The sequence below is a fragment of the Bidens hawaiensis genome, unplaced genomic scaffold, assembly GCF_021521415.1.
Source record: "Bidens hawaiensis isolate Kalapana, Puna unplaced genomic scaffold, B.hawaiensis_p1.1 tig00010301_1, whole genome shotgun sequence".
Classification (NCBI taxonomy): domain Eukaryota; kingdom Viridiplantae; phylum Streptophyta; class Magnoliopsida; order Asterales; family Asteraceae; genus Bidens; species Bidens hawaiensis.
Window position 1 is genome coordinate 736093 of NW_027491780.1, and position 8330 is coordinate 744422.

Consider the following 8330-nt stretch of genomic DNA (forward strand, 5'->3'; position numbering starts at 1 on the left):
TTATTGTCAATTGGACTTTCTTATACCCAATTGGACTATATTATCCCCAATTCAACACTTTTTTATCCCCAACTAGACTTTGTTATCCCCAATTGGACACTATTAAACAATTGGAGGGTGGATTTGGGTTAGTTAAATGGTTAAAAGGCTATGTTTTTAATTAATGGATCAATTTATTTTGGAATTAGATTTGTTAAATACTTAACTCCAACTACTAATTATAGAATTATAAGAACTTCTATTTGTGTTATAATTTTTTTTTAAATTTTAATTTTTTTTTTAAATGTTATCTAATATTTTTAAAACTAAATGACAATAGGAAGATTGAGGTCGGTAATAAAAATAGATTGGGTCGGTAATAAAAAAATATTGGTGTCGTTCGGATTTCGCTATATAAATTTACATTATGTATTTATTAGAGTAACATTATGAAGGTAACATTACAAACTGTAAAAAGATAATGATAATTAATGTATTTATAAGAGTAACATAATTTATAAGAGTAACATTATATAAATTTACATTATGTATTTATAAGAGTAACATTTACAAGTTATAAAAAGATAATGATAATTCATGACAGCTAAAACTGAATTGTCGACCATAATTTCAAATATCTCAAAATCTTTACCTCCCAAATTTACAAATCTAGCTTAATAATGACTGTTTAATATTATTCGAGTGACTCTGATATGAGTCCCTTAGATGACGAGAACAAACATAAAGTCAATGATGCCAAAGATAAAAAGAAAAGGGGATTGACCAGATTGCCAAAGATGCGAAGTGCCTACACAAATTCTGGTGGGAAAAACATAAAGTCAAGTTCGATGCGTTTGGCAGGTTTAGTGGAAAGTACATATCTGAATTCGTGAGTTTCTTTGGAGATATGGTCAGGGAGAAAGTGAATTTCAGTGTTCTTACATGGAGGGAAGCATCCAAAGAACTAAGGGTAAGTTGTGGGAAGAGATTACGATAAAATGCCTGATCAACTATTTGTTTGCAAACATTATGTTCCATTCTAATTGTAATTGTTATGTCAGCGTTATTACGAAGTAAACGAAGACAAAAGAAAAGTTGTAATGACTCGTGTCGGTTTGTTCTTAAGAAGCTTTTGAAGTAGGGTGTATAAAAGGGACATACACCCCAACCTAGGCAAACTAGAGAGGTTAGCTAAAATTCCAAGACAGTTTCAGACAATAATCCTTAACCAAGATCACCGGGACAACTTTGTCGCGTATACACAATCCGACAAATTCAAAGTAAATATTTATAAAATTTAAGCTAGATTTGAAAATATGTGAGATTAAGATTTGACATATGTGAGATTTAATTTTCATGAAGGATTCGTCGATCTTAAGGAAGGAAGCTCGTGCGAAGTTGCGTTATAACCACCGGTTGGGAAGAGGTGGATATGCTATATATAGTCACATTTTACTAAATAATTTGTGTCTAACATATATATATGGTCACATTCATTAAAGATAGTGTCACTACAAGTGTCACTAAAAGGTATATATTGGTAATTTTGTGTGAACAATTGTGTGATAACTAACTACATATAATCACTGCCTACCTAAATATTTGTGTCTACATCCCATAAACAGTCGCAGTCTATAGAAAAGACTGTGACTACAAGTATGCTATAGGGTCACGTAACTACGTAATATATGTCACTAAAGGGATGCAACAACAAATATTCAAAGATAGTGTCACTGAAGGATGCCCAATAGTGACATTTAAAATAAGAGATGTCACTAGAAGGTATGGAATAGTCACAACTTAGATTAACAATTGTGTGATAACTAACTACATATAGTCACACTATTCAAAATTATTTGTCACTAAAATACAAAAAAAAAACTCACATTTATTTTAATAATAGTGTGACAACAAGTGTGTTAGGGTCATGTAACTACGTAATATATGTCACTAAATGGAAATGTAACAAGATATTTTCAAAGTTAGTGTGACTAAAGGATACACAACAGTGACACTTAAAGTAAGACTAGTTTATATTAAACGTTTTAGGTCACATTTTCACTGGTGTTATGTCACGAAAAGGTATAGAATAGTCACAACTTAGTGTTGGTGCATAATTCCAGTAGTTCAGTATCTCATTTTTATTTGTGTCTGTAATCGTTTACATTGTTCAGATTGTGTTGAACTTGTTCTTTTATGTTCGCTTTGTGTTTCAGCGAACTTGGGTTGAACGAAGTTAAGACAACTTCTCCTAGTATGTTAGGCGAAGTTGTCAGGTTATTTAAACCCTAACTTCGACTCTTCTGACATAACTTTTAGACAGCTAGCTTTTGTGTGATACTCTGTGTCACGTGTTTAGTTTTGGTTATTAACCTTGGCAATATTACTAGTATTCTCATATATACTTGTGTGTTGCATGTGATTTACGTGTTCATCGTCTTAGCACTCGTATCGTATACGTAGGGGATTCCGCACCCTCGTGCTACGAGATACTCCTGTGTAGATCCGGCTGGGAACCTACAATTGGTATCAGAGCATTTTGCTCGTGATTGTGTGGTTCGGGATTATCACATGAGTGTTAAAATTGTTCTGTTAGACCATTCACCGAATCGTTTTACGTTGAAACACCACTCCTTTGTTAGTTTCTCTATGATACTCCTCAAATCGCACCTCCCTGTTACCCCCACATCATTCAGAATCAAAGAACCAGGTCTGGAAATTATCGCTGATCATCCAGCGAAGTTGCCGTCATATGAAACTAGGGTTTCAGCGAAGATATAAGGTGAGCAAAGTTAAAAGGTCAGCGAAGATATAATTCTCATCGAAGTTAGTATACAGCAAAGTTGGGAATACAGCGAAGTTGAGATCTAGCGAAGTTGAGGACAGTAGTGAAGTTCTGATAAGTTCGCTCAACACTGTTCAAAGAACACTATTTTTGATTCTAGGTCTCGTTTTTTTCAACTATGACTTCGATAAATATAACAGAGCTAGTAAAGATGAAAGTTGAAGCCGGTTCAGCAACGAAGGCTCCAAAACTTCTCAAAGGTACTGATTTCGTTGCATGGAAAGATAGGTTTGAACAATATGTGAAGTATCAAGATGCAAAAATGTGGGTATGCATTCAAGATGGGTACATTCCACCAACCACTGAGTTTGAAGGTCATGAACAGATTAAGATGTACAGTAAGATGGAGGATGATGAAAAGAAAATGTATGAAGCAGAAAGTAAAGCACATGAGGCCATAACAATGGCACTTCCACAAGAGATTCTTTATACTTTCAAAAAATACAAAACTGCTAGAGAACTATGGGAAGCACTAGAGAATCGATATGAAGGAAATGTGGGATACGTACCTCCAAGACAAAGCTACTGAAAACTCAATTCTCTGTATTCAAGTATCTGAAAAATGAATCACTTGATGACATCATCACACGATATTATCATCTGATGACCGAGCTGAATAACTACTCCATTGAATACAAGGAATAAGAGATAGTGGAAAAGCTCCTTGATGCTCTCCCACCAAAATGGGAGATGTACACAGTTCTGATGAGAGAATATAAGGATTTTGAGAGCTTTGACTTAGAGAATGTGGTTAATAAGTTACGTAATTTTGAACTTAACATGGTTCGAAAGGAGACGCCTACTGATCAGGTTCAGGATCCAGGAATGTATGGTGCGAAAGGGTCTCCAAACTCAAGCTCTAAATCTGAATCGACTGCGTATTAATCAGGAGGTGAACCAAAATCTACACAAGTTGGTCATGTGGTGATGAATATGGATGGTGACATATGCTTTGTAGCGGGTGGAAGTAGTTCGTCAAAAACTCAATCCTCAGCTAGTAACTCCTCAGCCAATGCCTCTAACAAAATTTACTCACAGATGCCTATGAGTGTGAAATCAGCTGAACAACAGTTTGCTCTTTATGCATCCTTCATCGCCTCATATGAGAATTACATCAAAGGAAAGATTGTCGACCCTGCAACCTTGGATGAGGATTATGATCAGATTGATGCTGATGACAAGGAGGAAATGGACTTGCAGTGGCAAATGGCAATGATCGTGAGAAGGGTGAAAAGATTTATGAAGAAGATTGGTAGAAAATTCGTTGGAGAGAGACCTGGTTTCGACAAATCAAAGGTTCACTGCTACAACTGTCAACAAAATAGTCACTTTGCTAGAGAATGTACAAATGAGAGAGTCAAACGAAGCCAGAACAGGCCTACTCAACATAATGGAAGTGGAAATGAAATCAAGGCTATGGTATCTCAACAGAACGGTGAGTATAACTGGAATATACAAGTTGAAGAGGTGATCGAACAGGCAAATCTGGTAAACATCGAAACTGGAAGATGTAACAAAGAGTCGGTTGAGAATCAAGCATACATGGCAGAAGTGAACTATCAGCTCTCAGAGCTATGTTCTGAATCTCAGTGTGAACAATCTGAAAAACTGTTAGATCAATTGAAAGCGTTAACTGATCAGTTTGTTAGTTTGGACATCGAATTAAAAAAAATTAAAAGAAGAACATCACTATTCTAAAACTAAAGAAATTAGCTACTCGGTAAAAATAAAAGCTAGTGAAAAAGACATCAGAAGCCTTAAAGCCACACTTGCTGAAAAAATACAAGTAATTGATCTTAGCTATGAAGTGTTAGAAGAAAAAACCAAACTAATAGCTGAAAAAGATAAACAGATTACTGATTACCAGGTAAAAGTGGTGGAACTGAAAAGGAAAATTGAACAATTTAGAAATTCTTCTGCAGTGCTGGACCATGTTTTAAGTGTTCAACGTTCCCCGGTAAACAAAGGGGGAATTGGATTCACAGAAGTTCCACCATCATATAATAATAACTATACTTATAATCCTAGTAATCAGCAATCCGTGAAAGTTGAAATTAGTCAGACAGTTCCAATCAAAGTCTCTACTAAAGAAACTAAAGTTAATGAGAGTGAAGCGAGTCAGACAAGTTCTAATGTCACAAGTTCTGTCTCGTCAAATTCGAACAAATCGTCTGAATCGGGTGAGATAAAAGAAGAGGTCGTGTTACTAAAACGAGGGGAGGACTATAAATTTGATGAAAAGAAATCTTCCCCAAATCCGTTTGTTCCACCGTATGTGAGGCAAACTGATAGTAACACAACCCCTTCATCTACAACAACTTTTGAGACGAATGTTCAAAACAACAAGAATAGTTCGAACAGAAGTTTTTTTAGATGCAACAAGATATGACACTTTGTCAGTGACTGTCCTCTGAAACAGAGGAAATCTAGAAATATGAGGCCAACTGAAACTGAGAATAAAACAAATACTAAATATGATGCTGGTAAGAATGCTAACACATCAAATTTCAATCATTGGACTAACCTAAGATTTCAAAGAAACCAGTCTCGTTTTTTCCCAGTGAATTACCAAACCAACAATTATAATTCCATTAATTCTAGAAATTCATGAAGGTTTGGATGGCCTCGTAGCCAGTCATCTAGAAATTTTCTTAACAGAACTTATAGAAACTATCCTCAAAAGAACATTGGGCAACCAAGGTAGTGGATGCCGGATAACAGGTTTAATCAACCCAAGACCACAAGGTCTTGGGTCCCCAGATTTTAATCTATTTCTTTAATTGTGCAGGAACAGTCAAGTAGGGCTGTAAACAATATGTGGGTTGTTGACATGGCTGTTCCCGGCACATGACTGATAACAAGAAATTGTTACGTGATTGGAAGACTGTTCAAGGAGGAAGGGTTAGTTTTGCAGGAGAAAGTGGAGGAAGAATTACTGGTATTGGGACTGTGACAAATGGAAGAATAAAATTGGAAAAAGTGAATTTTGTGGAAGAGTTGAAGCACAACCTGTTGAGTGTCTCTCATATTTGTGACAAAGAATACACCGACTCTGACTATGGAGGTTGCAATCAGAACAGGAAGTCAACAACCGGGGGATGTCAGTTTCTTGGAGGAAGATTGGTGTCGTGGCAGTGCAAGAAGCAGACCTCAGTAGCCATATCCACCTGCGAAGCAGAATACATGGCAGCATCGAACTGCTGCTCCCAGGTTTTATGGATACAACAACAAATGCACGATTATGGTCTGAATTTCACTCAAACTCCTATTTGCATTGATAACACTGCTGCTATCTCAGTAACTAACGATCCCGTTAAACATAGTAAAATTAAACATATTGACATTCGTCATCATTTTATACGGGATTGTGCTGAGAAGAAAATAATTATGCTTGAAAAGGTTGATTCACTGGATAATTTTGCCGATCTTTTTACAAAAGCGTTTGACCGGTCCCGTTTTCAAAACCTTGTTAAGCTAAATGGGATGATCAATCCCAAGTAATCTTGTTTCTTGTTCTTCTTTAAAAAAAACATCACCATCGCTTAAAATTATGTCGGTTGCTCAAGTTTGAAGGACATATTCCATGAATATGTTTGGTCATTACATCTACGTGTAGACTATAAGGATAGCCATTAGCCAGATGACTGAAAGCGACCGGGGCGGTTTATGATGCGTTTTTATTCTTTCGCTTAAAATTAGTCGTCATACTGAGTCAGAGGGACACATACTCGTATGTGGTCGGTCCGGCTGATCAACTGGATCTTCAGGATAGCCGTTTACCTAAAGACTTTGACTTGATCGGGGCGTGTGAATTTAAATTTTTCTTTTTTAAGGAAATTATATAATTTTTCAGTCTATAACTTCGCAAGAAGTTTCAATATTGGTGTTAAAATGAAAATTGATCCAACCTTGGAAAGTGATAGATAAACTGATTTTGTGTGCTTAACCGGTGAAGTAATTAGGCCTAAAAGACTCTAGAACAGTCATTGTATGTTATGGTAGCTTTCTATGGTGCGTAAAAGTAGAAGTGTTGGATCCCGTAGGTGTATCAATCCAGTAACAATAACAATAACAGATCTCAGATCTGTGCGTAGGCGATTAATACTTTAACTGTAGATCTAGCTCATAATTACGTATGATTAAGTGTTGTATATATTTATATATTATTAGTATATGTATATCAGTAATTGTATTGTATAATATTAAGGATGAAGATCGAGAGAGGATTTGGACAGGGATTCATTAATTAATCTCTCAAAACTTAAATTAAGCATGAACAGTGTTCAGTATAAATAGAAGATAGGTCTGGTTCGCTAACATCCCCTAGCGAACCAGACGTAACTTCGTTACATACATTAATAAGACGAAACACCCTCTGATTCGTTTACATCCCCTAACGAATCAGAGGAGACTTAACTTAAGGTCAAGTTCGCTAAACATTCTTAGCGAACTAGCCTAATACCTTAACGAACTACAATATATAATAATTGTTTATTACATTAAACAAACGACAAATACGTTAACGATAATTACAAAGACTCAAGACGCAAAACCGTGCACTAACAGACACTCCCTCGTCTTGAGCTCTTTGTCTTTAAGTTACTTGAAGCGCTTGGACCGCCAGTCTCTGCAACTATGAATTCCATTTTCATGACAAACACGCACAACGCGTTGAAATTGCATAGCCAGGTCGTAATCTTCATGGCGCTCGATCAGAATTTGCTTCCTGTGTAGCACGTCATTGTCAGTTTCAGATAAATTAACCAACCACATCGGGTCGATTATCTTGATAAGCTCAGTCTTCAGTCCTTTACCAAGTACAATGACGGCCTCGCCTGTACGATTGTCATAGTACCAGCAGTAGAATGAGAGATGCATTTGTTGGGGCATCGTCTTCACCGGCACTCGTTTCATCGTCTTCGGCGGCTTTACTTTAAGAACAAGTTTCTTCCAGCCAGTATTTGGATCAATCTCATCAATGCGTTTACGTCTCCGGACCTGGGGCTTGAAGAACTTGAACCCATGATTAACTTCGAACAGCAAGTGTTGATGAAACCACTCAGCTGTTCGGATGCCACCACGATTGATAAATGGATGCCTCGCGAGGGTACAAACATCCTAACGCGTTAGTGTAAGAACATCCATATCTTCTCGTAGTACTGAACTCCCTTCTCCCATTTAACTATACATACCTTAAGCTCGGAATCATATAGCCATGAGACGATATCACCATGAACCTTGGATACTGTCTTGAAGGTAGTTACTTGATTTTCTTTGACCCATGCAGCTACTATGTCTTTCCGTTCTTGATCAACAAATCGATACGCCTTGATAATCTTACCCGCAGCTTTAAATCTGATCCATTTAGAAATATCCTCATCAGTTGGGTTCACAATTGAGTTAAAACGAGTATCCACAACTTTCTTTCCCTTGGTCATCTTCTCCAAATCATCCTCAGCTGCTTTAAAAGTCTGCTCATTAAATACCACAGCACCTTGATCAACGT